This window comes from Apium graveolens, chromosome 4 (genome assembly GCF_009905375.1).
Source record: "Apium graveolens cultivar Ventura chromosome 4, ASM990537v1, whole genome shotgun sequence".
NCBI classification, from domain to species: domain Eukaryota; kingdom Viridiplantae; phylum Streptophyta; class Magnoliopsida; order Apiales; family Apiaceae; genus Apium; species Apium graveolens.
The window spans coordinates 264,794,952-264,814,318 of record NC_133650.1 but is presented as its reverse complement, the minus strand read 5'-3'; the positions used below and the strand labels follow the sequence as shown (position 1 = coordinate 264,814,318).

Sequence of the window (19,367 nt, the reverse complement as noted above, 5' to 3'; positions counted from 1 at the left end):
TCATACCCAACTCCCTTATCATTCCTCAAACTCTATTGCCTTTATATTCCTTTCCACTTCAGTTTCTTTTTATTTTCCTTTCTCTTATCATTATTTCACAAACCAATCACAATATAAGCATTAATTTCAAACATCCCGTCATTCTGGATTCGTGTCCTCAGAACGAATCTTGACAACTTTTACAACTTAGATTCATAATTTATCATACTTGTCTGCCTTTGTTCTGGCTCTAAAGCTTTTACACTATCTCCTTATCTTTGGGAATTACTTTCCCGAAAACAATTGACTGGACTTAAATCAGTTTATTATAATCTCTTGCTCCGTGCCTTTCTTGGTCTTTCACCAGCGGGTGGTCTCTCTCTTAGGAGGGTAAGTGACGAAAACAGTCCTTTTGAGATTCGTCAATCATTTAGAGTCTCAAATGATTCATCTATTTCCTTTAGCCAGGCTCTTGCCTCGACTGGGTCAGCTTGTTCCTTGGAACTCTGAGAGCTTAGCGACTTAAAGGTCATGAAAGAATTTCCCACCGCACTGTCTCCTCAGGGTGGTGGTTGGGGATAATAGTCTAAGTTCTCTTTAGACAGGTCCATGAATTGCCGTATAGGGGTACCATCTCGGGTCTCCTTTCCTTACTCGACTTTTGATTCCTCGGTCTAAATATTTCTTCCTACTCCCCATAATTGGGGTCATCTTTTAATTTAAAATCCTCATTTTCCACTCCGATATGTCATGGGTTCCTTCTATCTTGATGGTGACCTCCCTGACTATCACGTTCAGGGTTTGCTCTAAATCTTATTCCTCAAACTATGGCTCTCATCTAAGTTCTCATCCTTACGCTCTTGAACTTTCGGAACCCAAATTCTATAGGAATACCTCATTATTCCCTTATCATCTTTCTCGGTATTAATCTCATATTTATTTGTTGGCTCTCTGCCTTCATTCATCACTTTTACTGGCACAATATGTTCTTTTCCAATAATTCGGGCTGTATTGCTATCTCAAACAGCTTTTCGGTACCGGCTCCGGTTACCTTCACTACTATTTCCATTTTCTCAAAATCTCTTATAAACTCTCCAAAAGACATTATCATCTTGAGTCTCTCCTTTTTACTAAGGGCATCAGCCACCATATTGGCTTTCCCCGAATGATAAAGAATCTCCCAATCATAATTCTTGATTAGCTCTAACCGCCTCCTCTGGCGTATGTTGAGCTCTTTCTACGTAAGAATGTACTAGAGCACTTATGGCTTAGGTAATTCTCGTACTTCTCTCCATACAAGTAGTGCCTCCAATCTTTAGGGTAAAACTATTGCCACGAGCCTAAGCTCATGGGCGGGGATATCGAATTTCATATTACCTTAATTGTCTTGACGCATACGCGATTATCTTGTTGTGCTAAGAAGCACCCTAATTCCTTATGCGAAGCGTCACTTACAAATCACAAAATCTCTTGTTGTGCCAACATAGGGGTCGTCACCAACCTTTGCTTCAGTTCTTAAAAGCTGTTCTCGCATTTCTCTGTCTATTCGAACTTCTCAGTCTTATGAGTAAGCCGCGTTAAAGGGCTACTATCTTTACAACTTGAACGAACCTCCGGTAGTGACCGGCCAATCCTACCTCTGGTAGTCGACCTAACCATGGTCATCAATTCATCAGTGGTCCTTTATCCAATCTTGTCAGGATCCTCCATGGGATCCTCCTCAACAACTATCCCTTCTAGGACAACATCCTCAACCGCTACATCCTCAATATCAACATCATCCGGTCCTGCATTAGGACACTCTATCGGATCCACAATCCGATCTCCAATTAGTAATAAAACATCATCGCGCTGTTGCTCCTCAACCTCAGGGTTCGGAGTCCCGCTACTTTATACGATAACGAACTACGCTTCTATCGCTACATTTATAAGGGTTCCCATAAGGGTTTTAAATGTCAGTACTACGTTAGGTAGTCCGACTATGAACTTGGCAAGAGTTCTTATTATCTTAGTGAACTTATTATCTTAACGTCCCATCATCTCTGAGGTTTATAACGCTTAGCTCTGATACCATTTCTGTAACACCCCCAGATTCGGGGTCGGGGATCCGGGTCGTCACGGTCTTTCTTTCCACAATATCACTTCACTTAATTAATAATAATAACCTTATGCTGTGACCCCACACTAACACACACCACAACCCGTTATAGTCTCAGAGATGAAATTTAAATAAGTACAAGTCTTTGAATCCACAATTTAAAAGTTATTACAACCCAAAATGATTACTTGATAAATTTACAGTTAATTGCCATTATCTGCCACAAGTTATAATTATACATAATTTGATTCTCAAAAATAGAATGCCTGATCTACCAATTGTAAGTCATATGTCATAGCCTATTTGTATATTCGAGGATTCAACTCAACTCAAATAAGAATGTAATAAGTAAATAGTGGAACTACCATCAGAGAGATCTCGCAAAGTAATATCTGTCAAAGGATTCAGAGACAAGGTTCATCTACAGACTTGAGGAATTAATTCACTGGAAGAAGTTCAAGAAATTGATCATGCCTCAGTGATATAAGTCAAGATCGTGGATTTAATCAAGTGACAGAGATCTCGTCAGGGTATCAATAAATTACAAGGATTTAATCTGAAGAAAATCAAAGTGTCAAAGTCAAGACATGAAGAAACGTCACGGAAGTTAGTCACTCATGAACCAGACAGTACATCGAGTGTCAACGTTGAAGTGATGGAATCGATTCATAATTTTCAGTGATTTTCAGAAGATTTGCAGAAGAATGGTTGCTGCTCAAGACTAGAATTAATTCTCTATTAATTAATTAAGTCATCTAATTTAATTAAGAAAATAAATTATATCTGCGAAGAATAATTTATTTATTAATTGAATTAATTGATTAATTAATTCTGAATTAATTCTAGGAATTTTAGGAATTTTCAGAAGTTTAATTGGATTAAATTCAAGCATTAAATCAGCAAGACAATTGAAAATGAACTAGCATGACAATCAGGATTGTCATACCGATTGTCATGCTAGGCCATTGTCAATTGTCTCACCGAAAGTTACTCTAGGAGGATGATTGTCTTGCTAGTTCATTCTGATTGTCATGCTAGTTCATTCAGATTGTCTTGCTAGTTCATTCAATTGTCTCACCGAAAGTCTTGCCAGCTATAGGATTGTCATGCCAAGTCAATTCTATTCGTTTGTTGATTTAAAAAGAAGCAGAGAAGCAGCAACTTATTATTAAGAACACAGAAGTCAAGAAACAAGGCAGAAAAGAAAATCAAGAAGAAATATTTCATCTTTTCATCTGCATACTTCAAGATTAAATTTCTAGATTGTAAAGTTAAATCCAATCCACTAGAAATCTTTATCTTGCTCTTGTGTATCAATCTAGCGGATTAAAATCCCTAGAACTTAATCTCAAATTGCGTTTAGCATTTGATTCTAATTATTGCAAAAATAGAAAAAGTTCATGTCGAATTTATTCTAGATTTGTGATAATTGATTTGAGATTAATACCTTGTAATCGATACAGTTGTTGTAACACCTTTCAAGTTTAATAATATTTTTATTTAACTTGAATTTTGTTTCACATTTTTTATTCCGCATTTAATTCGATTATTCGGTACTGTTTGTATTCAACCCCCCCTTCTACAAACACATTGGGACCTAACAATTGGTATCAGAGCCTTCTGATTAACGAACAAATCAAGATCCTAGACTTTTGTGATTTTTCAACTCCTTGAATTTTTATTTATTCAAAAAATTCATAATGACTTCACATAAAGTTGGAACCGTTAAAATTCCACAATTTGATAAAGAGAATTATATCATGTGGAAGAAGAAGATGCTATTATTTTTACAAGTTGCAAATCCCAAATATTCAAACTTGTTAAAGAAGGGTATAAAAACTCCGATGGTTATTGAACCGGAGGTAATAATAGATGGTGTGGTGACTACTGAAGCTAGAACCTATCCAAAAGAGCCTGAAGATTTTACTCCTGCTGAGAAGGAAGAAGCCTCCTTGGATGCCAGCCTTCAATTAATATTAATTGATTCCCTTGATCCCTTGATGAACAGACATGTGATGAACTGTAAAAATTCCAAACACATGTGGGAAACTATTGAGGTGATTAATGAAGGCACAGAGGAAGTTAGGGAGAACAAGTTGGAAATCCTAACCTCTGAATATGAACATTTCAAATCAAATCCAGGAGAAGGAATTACTGAAGTGTTTGAGAGGTACAATGCGTTGATCAACAACCTGAACATCAATGGAAAGTATTATTCAATCAGGGAGGTCAACAAAAAGTTCCTTTTAACACTGCCAGCTCATCTTGAACATAGAATCACTGCCATTAGAGAAGCTAGAGATCTGAGTGAGATTTCTTTGGACAGGCTCTATGGAGTGTTAAAAACCTATGAGTTGGAGCAGATTCAACAGAAGGAAGTCTACGGGAAGGATAGAATGGTCAGCACATCTACTGCACTTGTAGCTGAAGGTCAACAACAACAACAATCTCAACAGTTAGAAAGAATGGTACAGTTTTCCAAGGGTGAGGAAAATGAGTTAGTAGCAGAATATGATCCTCCTACTACAAATCAATCAAGTGATGATTTTTATTCCTTGGAAGAGCTGGAGCAATTGGAAGATGAATCAATGGCCCAAATTGTCAAGAGATTCTCCCATGTCAGATTCAGGAGGAATCCCAAGCTTAAGTACAAGTCCAACTACAACAAATTCCAGAAAGGTGGATCTTCATCCTCTAACACCAGCAGTGGTGGGTACAAAACAGGGATGGTTGATCGAAGCACCATTAGATGCTATAACTGCAATGAGTTGGGACACTTTGCCACAGAATGTAGGAAGCCAAAGCAAGTAAGAAAGAACTCTGAAAGGGCTTATCTGGCAAAGGGAAGAAGCTGGGATGATACTGACAGTGAAGATGAAGATGAAGGAAATCTTGCTCTTATGGCTATTGATGGAAAAGCTTCATCATCAAGAATAGAGGTAAAACTTTCTGATGCTGAAATGGTTTATCATCTAAGATGTAACTTAGATTGTGCACGTCGTGATAATGAACTGTTAAGTTTACAGATCACAGACCTTGAGAAAGAGGTCAATGAATTAAGACTTGTGCACATTAATCAAGACAGATTAAAAGAACAGGTATCTTTTCTAGAGAATAGAGTTGACTGTTATAGAAAACTCGAAACTATTCTCAAAGACAAGATCACCGGTCTTGAGACTAAGGTTAGAGCCTACTTCAATTCTTGTTCGAAGGCTAAAGAGTTCTATAGTAAGCAAGCTGTTAATCAAACATCTGGAATAGGTTATGATTACAATGCTGCTATTGGAGAATTAGGCATAAACTCCCCTCCTCATGTCTGTGCTAAAGGGAGGGAAGTACCACATGTGCTTAAGGGTGTTGATGAACCCCTCTATAAAGCATCAATTGCTGAACCATTTGATGCGACCTCTTCTGTTATTCAAGAAGAAATACGTGCTGAAGATCTTGCTAATGAGAAGATTGTTTCCAAGTCAAGTGAGTCGAAAGTTCCGGTCAAAGTTGTGAAAGTAACTGAGACTAACTCAGACACACATGAGTTGGATAACAATAATGCCATGTCTACCATGCATAAATTGCCTATTGTTAATCACTCTCATAAAGCATGTGGTGTTGCTAATTGTATGTCTTGTGCTTTTAATATGATGTATGCTTATTTTAATGGTAAGCATGTGTCTAATGATAAGACTACTCCTCGTCAGCATGTGAATAACAAGAAGCATGATAGGTCTAAGACTGCTAGTCCTTCTAAGGCTAGAAAGGAGACATTTGTGCCTAAGCTTAAACAGAAATTTGTTAAGGCTGTTTACAAGGTCAAATGTTCAGTCATTGAGAAAGTTGAGACAATTAAAATTAAAAATGTTGTTTTTCCTGATAAAGGACAGTTCTACAAGTATGCCGGGCCCAACCAAGTTTGGGTTCCGAAGAAGGTCTAATCCATTTGTAGTGCAGGGCATTAAACAAGTATAACCGGTAGTGTGGATTCTTGACAGTGGATCATCAAGATATATGACCGGAGATAGAGCCCTGCTATCAAATGTGGATTGAGAAAGCTGGCCCCCTGGTTACCTTTGGAGATAACAGCAAAGGTTTATCCGAGGGATATGGCTGTTTACAAGCTGGGAATGTTATCATTGTAATTTTGTATATTGTGCTAGGTTATTATCAGGAAGCAGTATCTAACATATAGCACCAGTGACGAGACTTGAGAATATTACGACATATCAGGCACCTGCTGCACATTACACTTGGAATTGTACTCTAGTAAGATGTGTACAAGTGTACTCCTGATTGGTGAGTTAAAAGAAGAAGTCAGTGCACCACAGTTCATGGACTTTGCAGCTGCAGATCTATTGGACTATGCAATCTCTTCTTCACAATCTCACTTCAGGTTGGTATGAACTAGTGTACTACTCAAGCAATCGTCAAGGACATGGTATGGCACTCTAACAGAAGTTACAGTTTTATATGAATAAGTAGAGTCGTCATATTTATAACTATCTTATCACTAGGCACAATCATATTGTTTTATATGTGCAGTGGTATATTGTTAATGCAACATAACAATTAGTATCTAAAGTACTTGACAAGTATCGGTCAATGATATGTTGTTAACATTATGTTGCAGATATTTGTAAGCTTTTGACATGAATGAGAATTACTTAGACTTTACCCTAAGTGATCAATGTTTTATCAAAAACTCATTCATATTGAAAAACAAAATCAAACTTCTTTCTACATTAGTGATTTCTTATTTCATGTAAAATCTTTTGAAATCACTATTGTAAATCATTTTCTCTCTATTACCATATGTTCTGTGTTACAGGTTCAGTCTCCAATGACTTTCTTTCATTGACAGTCATGAGGTTGAAAACCCACAACGTCTATCCCAGACTGTAAAGACAAACACAAAAACAGAACCAACCAACACTCTTTTACCACTAAAAGTAGTATGAATGAGCGTGAGGGAGATAGTGCCTAGTGCACCACATAAGGAAGGTTCTGTAGTCAACCCAGTAGCTCTGTCTCCTACATAGATGAGTAGTATTTAAACCGAGACAACTGCTAGCCCCCATACATCTTCTCAAAAAGATGTAATGGATGAAAAGGCACAAAAACAGTTACTAGATTCATTCTCTCAACAGGGTGCGTCTATTGAATTTTGCCTGTCGGCCAAGGTATCCGATGTAGTGTCACCACTTCAAACATAATCAATTCTTGATGCACAAGGAGAGGTTACACACACAAAGGATGAGTTGACGGAAACAAGAGTTTCGACCATTTTAAGGTCAGATTCGATTGTTCAAGGTTCGTTAGTGGACCAATTGCCTTTACAGGTGTTAGGAGAGGATACTGATCCAAAAGCCATATGTCAGTGGTCAGTGTCTACCTCCCCAGGCTTAAATCCCCTGGATGCATCTGCGGATAGTGGATCTGACATAGGTGCAGATCGGCAACTTGTTGACAATGATTCAGATATTACCTGATAAGTCACAAGGAAATGTCTTCACAGACATTAGAAGGGAACTTTGATCTTTATGCTAAATTCGTTGGATCATTGTTTACCTTCCCAGAATTCAAATCTGGAACCCTAAAAGGGAAACTAGCAACTTGTAAATTATGACTCAGATTCATCTGACGAGTTTAACAAGGATGGGGATTTGTGAACTCCCATTGCACCACCTGTGACCTCCTTAAGGATGGCTAAGGTGATTTTCCTTGCAGGTACAGCTGATTTTTGGAGCTATGAGAGAAGAGTGATACACTTGTGAGAATGAGTGTAAACACGAGTGGAGAGAAGAGTGAAACACATGTGAGGTACACTAAACAGAATCACACACTCACAGTGAGGTAGAAAAAGAAACTACTTGTTATTTCTTTTCCAACCAAGTGAAATATGAGAACTCCTTCAGACGACGGCATACATTCCTTCTTTAAGGGGGAGATAAAAGCTTAAGAAATAGTTTGGAGGATTCCTCAACTAAGGGGGAGAAATAGCAGGGAGGAAGAAAAAGATCCTAAAAATGTACACTACACCACACCATTGTTGTTTCTAACTACGGATCCTATTGTACGGGAGAGGTAGTAAAACGAAGGTGATCTTCTTTAATCAGTTGATTCTCATAGGGGGAGAAGCAAGAGATATGGGCTTCTCAACAGGAAATGTGGTTGTACAAATGAAGATGGAACTACTTGAAGATATGTTCAGTCTAGAGGAACATCTACTTGGAATCTGGAAAATGTTAAATCTCATCCAGAACTTTTCTGCTATTTACTTTGCATGTATGTTTATATCTTTTTCTTATTTGTTAGTTGAGTTATCCTCTAGGTATTTGTGTGTTATTGTCTAACAAACAAATAGGGGGAGATTGTAAGTCATATGTCATAGCCTATTTGTATATTCGAGGATTCAACTCAACTCAAATAAGAATGTAATAAGTAAATAGTGGAACTACCATCAGAGAGATCTCGCAAAGTAATATATGTCAAAGGATTCAGAGACAAGGTTCATCTACAGACTTGAGGAATTAATTCACTGGAAGAAGTTCAAGAAATTGATCATGCCTCAGTGATATAAGTCAAGATCGTGGATTTAATCAAGTGACAGAGATCTCGTCAGGGTATCAATAAATTACAAGGATTTAATCTGAAGAAAATCAAAGTGTCAAAGTCAAGACATGAAGAAACGTCACGGAAGTTAGTCACTCATGAACCAGACAGTACATCGAGTGTCAACGTTGAAGTGATGGAATCGATTCATAATTTTCAGTGATTTTCAGAAGATTTGCAGAAGAATGGTTGCTGCTCAAGACTAGAATTAATTCTCTATTAATTAATTAAGTCATCTAATTTAATTAAGAAAATAAATTATATCTGCGAAGAATAATTTATTTATTAATTGAATTAATTGATTAATTAATTCTGAATTAATTCTAGGAATTTTAGGAATTTTCAGAAGTTTAATTGGATTAAATTCAAGCATTAAATCAGCAAGACAATTGAAAATGAACTAGCATGACAATCAGGATTGTCATACCGATTGTCATGCTAGGCCATTGTCAATTGTCTCACCGAAAGTTACTCTAGGAGGATGATTGTCTTGCTAGTTCATTCTAATTGTCATGCTAGTTCATTCAGATTGTCTTGCTAGTTCATTCAATTGTCTCACCGAAAGTCTTGCCAGCTATAGGATTGTCATGCCAAGTCAATTCTATTCGTTTGTTGATTTAAAAAGAAGCAGAGAAGCAGCAACTTATTATTAAGAACACAGAAGTCAAGAAACAAGGCAGAAAAGAAAATCAAGAAGAAATATTTCATCTTTTCATCTGCATACTTCAAGATTAAATTTCTAGATTGTAAAGTTAAATCCAATCCACTAGAAATCTTTATCTTGCTCTTGTGTATCAATCTAGCGGATTAAAATCCCTAGAACTTAATCTCAAATTGCGTTTAGCATTTGATTCTAATTATTGCAAAAATAGAAAAAGTTTATGTCGAATTTATTCTAGATTTGTGATAATTGATTTGAGATTAATACCTTGTAATCGATACAGTTGTTGTAACACCTTTCAAGTTTAATAATATTTTTATTTAACTTGAATTTTGTTTCACATTTTTTATTCCGCATTTAATTCGATTATTCGGTACTGTTTGTATTCAATCCCCCCTTCTACAAACACATTGGGACCTAACACCAATAGATCTACCTCTGCAGCTATAGCAGCCACAACATCATCGGGAAGACGCGGGATGCTTCCCACGCGCTTGCGCTGGGTCTGCTGGAGTCTGGCCATCTTTCCTAACTGTTGTTGTGTGATGAAGAAATAAAGCAAGAGTGAGCCTTACAGCTCGCAAGATAATATGTAGTGATAACAATAATATAAGTATCTAAATGGATACTTACTAGAATCTTTTATCACGAGTAAGATAATTACTTACTAGATATAAGTAGAAACAAGGGATGAAGTTACCAAATACTTCACTATACTTATATCATTTATGAAGCTAGTATAATGAGCTTTCAACAGTTCATCACATAGATGAGACTACAAGACAAGATTTGAATAGATTAGATCTTTAAAATATCATCAAAATAAAATGAAGTTACGAGATACTTCATTTGATGCAAACATCATTTTGAAAATTTGACCCTGCCAACACTCAACAATCGCCCAACCGTAGCCTTTCTATCGAAATGCTCTGGGTAGTGTTGCAGAAATATCCAATTGGATGATGAACTCATTACGGGAGTTTGCCGCGCCAGGAAGACCACTTACGATGATCAGTCGTAGTAGTGCAACCCCACCATTTTCTACATGTAGAGGAGAACCTGTCGGATTTACTTGTCAACCGAACACTGAACTCCTAAGGAATGGACCGCCTTAGCGGAACTTCCAGGCCATTTGGGCCAATATAATAAGCCTGGGCCGGCGCTACTCGGCCACTTATGCCACTCCTAGTTCAGATGAAATCCATGACTCTGAAACGTAAAGCTCGTTCCCCCTTTCCCCAAGTAGAAACTTGTTGATACGGCTTCACCAAGAAGTCGTATCTAGTTGGAAAGGAAAACTCACCGATATTTCCCAGGCGATGCCTGTTAATGGATTAACTTGTTCCAAGAATTTTACTTCCCGAGTGTTGGGTAAGTAATCAATTCATTTATCAAAACAGCAACCTTGTTGCGAATATAAAATACACCATAGAGCCGGATCCCTCAGGTTTTGAGCGAGTATTTAAATCCCCTTAAAAAGGAAGATCTTAAATATAAAAATGAGTTTTGGGATCCGCTCTAACTTTTAAAAATCATTTTGAAGACTCGAAAACACTTTATAGAGTGTTTGGAGTAAAGCTGATTTAATGAAGTAAATCAGTCCCCAGAATATTTAGAAAATGACTGAATATTATTATTTAAATAATATTCCCATAAAGAATAATCTTTATAAAAATAATTGAAGTAGAAGTATTAAAACTTATACTTGAAATGAGTATTAAATAACCAAAGATATACTTATATGAAAGTACTATCTTTATTTGAATAATCGAAAATAAGTTTGATTATTGACACCTTATTCTTTAATAAAATAAAGAATATACCTCAGCAAATAATCGGAGTCATAGATCCTCAAATGAATATTCAAATAATATTCATTAAATAATATAAACTGAGTCATAAGCCCTCGAATGAATATTCAAATAATATTCAATAAATAAATAAAAGGGTCATAAGCCCTCGAATGAATATTCAAATAATATTCAGATAAATAAATAAAAGGAGTCATAAGTCCCCGAATGAATATTCAAAATAATATTCAATAAATAAATAAAATGAGTCATAAGTCCCCGAATGAATATTCAAAATAATATTCATTTAATATAAAGGAGTCATACGCCTTCGAATAATATTCGAAATAATATTCAATAATAAAATAAAGTTAAAGTTATCGAATAAACCTTATTCGATTAATAGTTTTGAAAACTATGACCATATATATATATAACTATATATATATATATCCATATCCATATATACAAAATCTACTCGGGATCCTCGACTCCCGGTTTTAGAAAATATTTTCACCTTTGAGTCCCTATACTAAGGGTATATGCAAGTTACCGCTATCCTCTAGCATAGGTATTATCAACTGAACCAACAGATATATAACTCAAGAATATGAGACAGGCATGCATATATATATACCATATCAGCATGCTTCAATATATCGCAACATTTGCTAATTAACCAACATGCATCTATCGCAAGATAATGCATATACATATATTCATCACAACAACAGTATAACGGGTAGAAAACTTGCCTGAGCGACTTGGGGTGATAAAAGGCTCGGGACGAGTCTGGTAACCTATAAACAACAAGTAAGTTGGAATTAAACCAAAATCACTTGTAAATCTATACTTTAACTAACTTAGACTCTAACGCTTGTTTTGCGCTCACTGATTTGCTTAAGTCACTCGGGTATCCTCGGCTCCACCATTTTTAATAATTTAACCTTTACGAGTTTTAAAGCGATTCCTTCGCGAGTGTCTTACCAACTGCCTAACACACTTACCATAAATGTTTCATACATTAATTAACCCTTTTTGGTCTTTAACCTATGTTTCGAAGTAAGGCGAGGGAAAAAGTTTCGTTCGCGAAACGCCGTTACTTGAAACGGTCGTTTCTTCTAAACCGTACATCGGAATCGAACGAACTACATATCAAAACGAAGCTCGTAACATGAGCTATCTAAACATGGCAGTGGTCATAATCTAGCAGGGGGTTCTCGGGTCCTAATGCTATGCACAAAAACAGTCCAAAGAAAATCGGACGTTACGACGGCTATGTTTACGCGATTTCCAATATTTTAAACCATTCAAACCCATTCCAAATCAACCTCAAATCCAACATACAACCAACATCCATCCTCATCACATCATAACAACCCCAACCAATTCAATTTAATCATTCATACCTATGCCTAAGCGTAACTTTAATCATACTTAAGTTCTTTTCATCAAAACCTCAACATTTACCATTCCATTTCACTACCGTTCCAAATCCCAAACTCTAAATCACAACAACAAGCTACAATATCATCCTACTAATTAAAATCATCTTATAATACATAGGGATCTAGGGTTTGGAGATGGTATACCTTCCTTGAAGTGGTGGGAGGAGCTAGGAAGCCTTAAGAAGCTTTGAGAAGTCTTAGGAAAGCTTGGATCTTCAAGAAAAACAAGAAAAACTTCAAGTTAAAAACTTGAAAACACTATTCATAGTCTTCTTCTTTGATTAAATGAAGAATATTGAGAAGGAATTAATGGCTTAAACTCATGATATAGCCCTAACTAAGCATGAAGATGATTAGGGAATTTACTCACCAATTTAGGAAGCTTGGATCTTGAATTTTTGAAATTTTTGCCCATTTGCAATAGTAAAAGCCGAGAGCATGATGAACCATGCCTTGGTTTCTTTTTGATTTTTGATGAAAATGATTTTGCTTGGCTTGGTTTTTGTGTTTGATTTAGTAAATTACCTAGTTGCCCTTGATTTTGTGTGGTTAAAAAGTCGCCACATCTCCTTCCTTTCTTGTCATGCCTATGTCACCTTGCACATGTCATAATGCTCCCACTTGTCCACACCTTGTGGTTTGATGATGTCACAATCCCTGGCTTCTTGTACAAGCTTGTCTCTTGGTCACTTATTTGTTTTACGGTTCGCTTATCTTTCGTTCTCGTTTATCGTTTGAGGGATCATACCCGGGATCTTATTACTTAGGTTCCCTTAACCTTTCTCAATATATTGTATTCCTTTTATGATCCTCTCTTATAGTCCTTTAATTTAAATCTTTTTTATCCTGTTACCTTATACTCAATTCTCTCCGTATCTAGTGGATTTCCGGGAAAAATCAAAGTGTTCGGAATTGGATTCTGACGATCTTTACATACACTTATATACCACATAGAGTACTAATAATATCCCATAAGATCAATAACAGAACCCCTACATAGCGTGGCATGAAAAGTTTTCTCGATCAGCAAAAACACTATTCATAAGGGTTTCAAAATTTCTCAAAAATTGGGGTTATTACAAAGACGTTAGGAAGTTAGAATATGAGCTAGCCCTACCCCCGAATATGTAGCAAGTTCATAACGTGTTCCACGTATCAATGTTAAGGAAGTGTAATTCGGATGCCAGACAAATAGGGGCGTATAAGCGCATAGACATGCAACCAGACGTAACCTATATGGAGCAACCGGGAAGGGTTATAGATTGAAAAGGAACAAGTGCTTAGGAGAAGGGTTATCAAACTAGTCAGAGTTGGTGGTAGAACCACAATGTGGGAAAATTGACTTGAGAGTTAGAAAGTGCAATGCTAAGAAAGTATCCCTATTCATTTTCTATCTGATTCCGGGACGGAATCCTTTTAAGGAGGGGAGACTGTAATAACCCCAATTTTTGGAATCTTTGAAACACTAATGAATAGTGATTTTGCTGATTATGCTGATTAATAAAATTTTTCATGCCACACTATGTAGGTGTTCTTTTATTGATATTCTGTGATCTTATTAGTACTCCATATGGTATATAAGTGTATGTAAAGATCGTCAGAATCAAAATTCGAACACTTTTATTTTTCCCGAAAATCCACCAGATACCGAAAGAATTGAGTATAAGGTAACATGATTAAAAGGATTTAAATTCAAGGATTATAAGAGAGGACCATAAAAGGAATATAAAATATTGAGAAAGGTTTAGGGGAACCCAAGTAATGAGATCCCGGATATGATCCCTCAAACGATCAACGAGAATGAACAATAAATGAGTCATAAAATAATTAAACGACTAAGTAATGCAAGAGGCAAGGAGGAGGGTCAATTAGTGCAAGATTAATGCACTTAGTTAACATCTTAATATAAGGATTAAGCTTAAAAAGATGCTTCCACCATAAGGATGAGATAAGTGGCAAGGATTATGTAAGCTTGATGACATCACCATGCTTATGTCACTTTCCACTAATTTAAACAAAACAACTAGTCAAGTAAATATCCTAAAATCATTTCATTTCCACCACAAGTTCAAGTCAACACAAGCTCACATCTTCCTCCCCCATTTCCATTGCTCTCGGCCAAAACAGAACCAGCACATTAAAACTGCTGTATCTCCTTCATTTCTTACTCAAATGTTGTGTTCTATATCTCGTTGGAAAGGTATTGAGATGGTCTACAACTATTGTTCAAAAGTCTCATCCAAATAAGCAGGGTAAGACCCTTATTTTTACAGTTCTTTCAATCGGACTTTTAGAAACTTCAAAGCCTAACTTTGTGTTCTTGATTTTTTTGGAAAGATCAAGCTTGTAGGAGGCTCCCTAAGGCTTCCTAGCAGCTTAACACCTCCGAAGGAAGGTATAAACTTCAAACCCTATCCTTTACTTTGATTATTAGTGATTTTGATGGTTGGTTTTCTAAATGAGAAGCATGACCTTTGATTATTAGTAGTTTGATTTGGATTTGGAGTGATTTGGTGAATGAATCTTGTTATAGTTAATAAAACTTGATTGTGGTTGGTTGATATGAAGAATCTGAAGAATAAGGACTGGTATAGTATTATTTAGTTGAGGTTTTGATGTGTTAATGATTGTGGGTTGTTTGGTGAGGTTTTGGTGTAGTGAGAAACTTGGAAAACTCGTAAATATAGCCGTCGTAATGCCCATTTTTATTCAACTGCTTGTTCTTAGTGTTCAGGACAGAAAACTCAATAAACAATCTGTAACATTGTCATGTTTAGCTAGAGCGTGTCATAAGCTTCATTTTGATATGTGGATCACTTGGTTCCGATGTACGGTTTAGGAGAAACGACCGTTTTAAGTAACGTCATTTCGCGAACGAACCATTACCCCTCGCCTTACTTTGAAACCTTGGTTAAGGCCCTTAAATGACTAATTGGAGTATGAAACAATTATGTAAAGTGGATTAGGCAGTTGGTAGGGTACTCGCAAAAGAATCGCCTTAAAATTCTTAATGGTTAATTTATTAAAAATGGTGGAGCCAAGGGTACTCGAACGACTTATGTGATTCGTTAAGCGTAGAAGTGACCATAAGCAAACGTTAGGGTTCAATTGGTTAAAGTCTAGTTTCTTAAGCGACCGTGGTTTAATTCTGACTTATGTTGTTGTTCATAGGTTATCGGACCCACTCTAAGCTTAAGTCTAACCGGGAACACTCAGACAAGTTTTCTACCCGTTATACTGTTATTGTGATGTATATATGTATATGCATTATCTTGTGATAAGTGCATGATTATTATTAGCAAAGTCTTGCGATATATTGGAGCATGTGATATGATATTTATATGCATGCCTGTTTCGTAATTTTGATATTCTATTATCCATTCAAATGCTTATAAGTTGCATAATACCTATGCTAGAGATAAGCAGTAGTTGCGTATACCCTTAATATAGGGGACCCAAAGGTGAATATTTTCTAAACCGGGAGTCGATGTTCCCGAGTATTATATATATATATTTATATATATATAGATATAGTTTTCAAAACTATTAATTAAATAAGGTTTATTCGATAACCTTATTTTATTTAATGAATATTATTTTGAATATTTATTTGAGAACTTATGATTCCCCTTATTTTATTTAATGAATATTATTTTGAATATTCATTCGAGCACTTATGACTCCGCTTATTTTATTTAGTGAATATTATTTTGAATATTCATTCGAGGACTTATGACTCCGCTTAATTTATTAAATATTATTCTTTATTTTATTAAAGAATAATGTTTCGATAATCAAACTTATTTTCGATTATTCAAATAAAGATCGTACTTTCGTATAAGTATATCTTTGGTTATTTATTATTCATTTCAAGTATGAGTTTTAAAACTTCTACTTCAATTATTTTTATAAAGATTATCCTTTATGGGAATATTATTCATATCGGGACTGATTTATTTTTATTAAATCGGCATTACTCCAAATATTCTCAAAAATATTTTCGAGTCTTCAAAATGATTTTAAAAGTTAGAGCGGATCCCAAAACTCGTTTTCAAATTTAAGATCTTTCTTTCGAAGGGTACTTGAATACTCGCTCAAAAATCTAAGGGATTCGGCTCTGTGGTGTATTTTATATTCGCAACTTGGTTGTTATTTTGAGAAAACAATTTGATTACTTTCCCTATGTTCGGGAAGTAAGTCCATCTAATTGAGTCGGCATAAGCGACAGGCCGGAGTACGGTCTATGAAGGTGTAAGAGGATGGGTGACATTCCATCCACGCGTGAGTGGCCGGGTAACGGTCTAGCGCGAGGTCCTAATGCGGCCAGGGTGATGACCGGCGAGGAATTCATCCATCTACGGTAGAAAAGGTTACTTATTGGTATCTTTGCCTGATCAGCAAGATATCAGGTTTATGCCAAAATTATTTTCTTTCCAAATTCATTGGATATTACAACTATGTTCATACTTTATATGACAGAGGTTTTCAGGAAATGTATGAGAGATATATATGGATATATATATCGGGACTTAATGAAGTATCTCGTAACTTTATTTCTTTTGAATTATATTTCAAAGATTGAATCTATTCAAATCTTATCTTGTAGTCTCATCTATGTGATGAACTTTTGAAACTGATTATACCTTGAACGGTGGTAGTTCAAGTAGTATTCGGAAAAGATACAAGTATATTGGAGTATCTTGTAACTTCATCTTTTCAACTTATATCTGGTTAATGATTATCTTATGCATGACAAAGATTTTCACAAAAATGTTGAGACAAGGTTAGATATATGAGATCACCTTGCAACGATATTTTTATACAGTTATAAACTGGAACTCTGTGTATATTATGCATGGAAGAGGACTTCCAAGATTTTGAAAAGTATATATATACATATATACTGAATATTTTGTGACTTGGTCGCGTTAAGATATCAAACTTGGTTCATATCTGCTTAACCAAGACTTTCATGAGTACTATGAGAATGCTCATATATTGTTAATTATAATACATATTATTTCAGTGGGCTTGTTGCTCACCCTTGCTTTCTTCTTTCATCACACAACAACAGATAGACAAGATGAACATGATCAAGCTCCCAATTCGTGAGCGGATAGGAAACGTTCTGCAGTTTCCTGTAGGCGTTGATGCCGTTGTAGCTGAGGTATGGTCTACCAATAGGCTAGGCTTTCAACTTTTGTTGTACCAGACTTATGTATATTTATGAATTGTAATAATGGCAAAGAATGTGTAAATTTATTCAGAAACCCTTTTGAGGTGTAATGACTTATAATTGTGGAATAAAATGACTTGTGTTATTTTTGGTATTCATCTCTGAGACTATAACTTGTGGTGTGTGTGTATATTGTGGGGGTCACAGTACGCAGTAGTTGGTTGATTATTAAGATTAAGTATTATTAAGGGAAATGGAACTATTGACAACCCGGATCCCCGACCCCGGATTTGGGGGTGTTACAATAAAGGCAAGTAAGGTCACTGCATATTAATATTATCATTGTCATAAGCAGGTTTATATATTGTGTATGTGTGTGTTGTGAACCCCAAACTTCTGACCCGGGTTTGGAGGGCGTCACAGTTACAGACATGGGAACTTATATCAAGCCAGGGTCTCCATAAATACTGATGGCTCTGTAATTTATCTGTTGAGTAGAGCAACTGTGGAAGGCAGTTGGAACTGGAATAAAAGACTTTCTCACCTGAACTTCAATAACGTCAATGAACATGTGAAAAAAGATCTTGTTAGAGGATTAATCCATGCATTTTTTACTCCTGAAGGTGTATGTGACTCTTGCTAGAAGTCCAAATTAAAAAAAATCATCTTTCAAGAGTAAGACTGAATCCTTAATTCTTGAACCATATCACTTATTACATTTTGATCTTTTTGGTCCAGTTAATGTAATGTCAATAGCTAAGAAGATATATGCACTTGTGATTTGAATGCATAAGATATACTTGGATATATTTTCTGCATACAAAGGATGAAACTCCATCCATTCTTCTTGATCGTGTGAGGGAACTGAAAAAGGGATCAATACACAAAGTCAAGATAATTAGAAGTGACAATGGAACTGAATTCAAGAACAACACTATGGAAGAATTCTGTAAATACAAAGAGATCAAACAAGAATTTTATGCCCCTAAACTCCACAAAAAATGGAGTTGTCGAAAGAAAGAACATGACTCTTATAGAAGCTATAAGAACCATGCTTGAGGAAGCAAAATTGCCAATCTCTTTCTGGACTGAGACTGTGCAAAATGCATACTTTACACAAAATTCAACTCTGATAAATAAGTATAGAAAGACACCATTTGATATGGTAAAAGGAAAGAAGCCAAACTTGAAGTACTTTCACATTTTTTACTGTAAATGTTTTATTCTTAAAACTCGTCCTGGATATCTTACAAAATTTGATCTAAAAACTGATGAAGATATTTTTGTTGGATATGCACTTTCAACAAAGGCCTTCAGAGTTTACAATCCGAGAACAAGAGTGATCAAGAAATTAATTCATGTATCTTTTGATGACAAAAAGATCACAGGTCTAGAAGATGTAAATGATCATAATGAATTGAGATTTGAAAATGAAGTACCATATGCTGAACAACTAAATCCTGATGAACTGACAAACTCTGATACTGCAAATCTTGCTATCACTTTTAACTCGGATAACCCATCTATAAGTGCCAATAATACAAATATTGAAGCACATGTTGAGGGGGAGCAACATGATTCACATCAAGAGTCAAGTTCAAGTGATTCA

General features: G+C 35.8%; 1 long non-coding RNA gene across 1 annotated transcript; it reads left to right on the top strand.

Moving 5' to 3' along the window:
- Positions 1–14,707: 14,707 nt before the first annotated feature.
- On the top strand, positions 14,708–17,873 carry LOC141717919 (uncharacterized). Its single transcript, XR_012573839.1, has 3 exons — positions 14,708–14,834; positions 14,920–14,977; positions 17,657–17,873. It is a non-coding gene; the product is annotated as an uncharacterized LOC141717919 (long non-coding RNA).
- Positions 17,874–19,367: the final 1,494 nt, after the last annotated feature.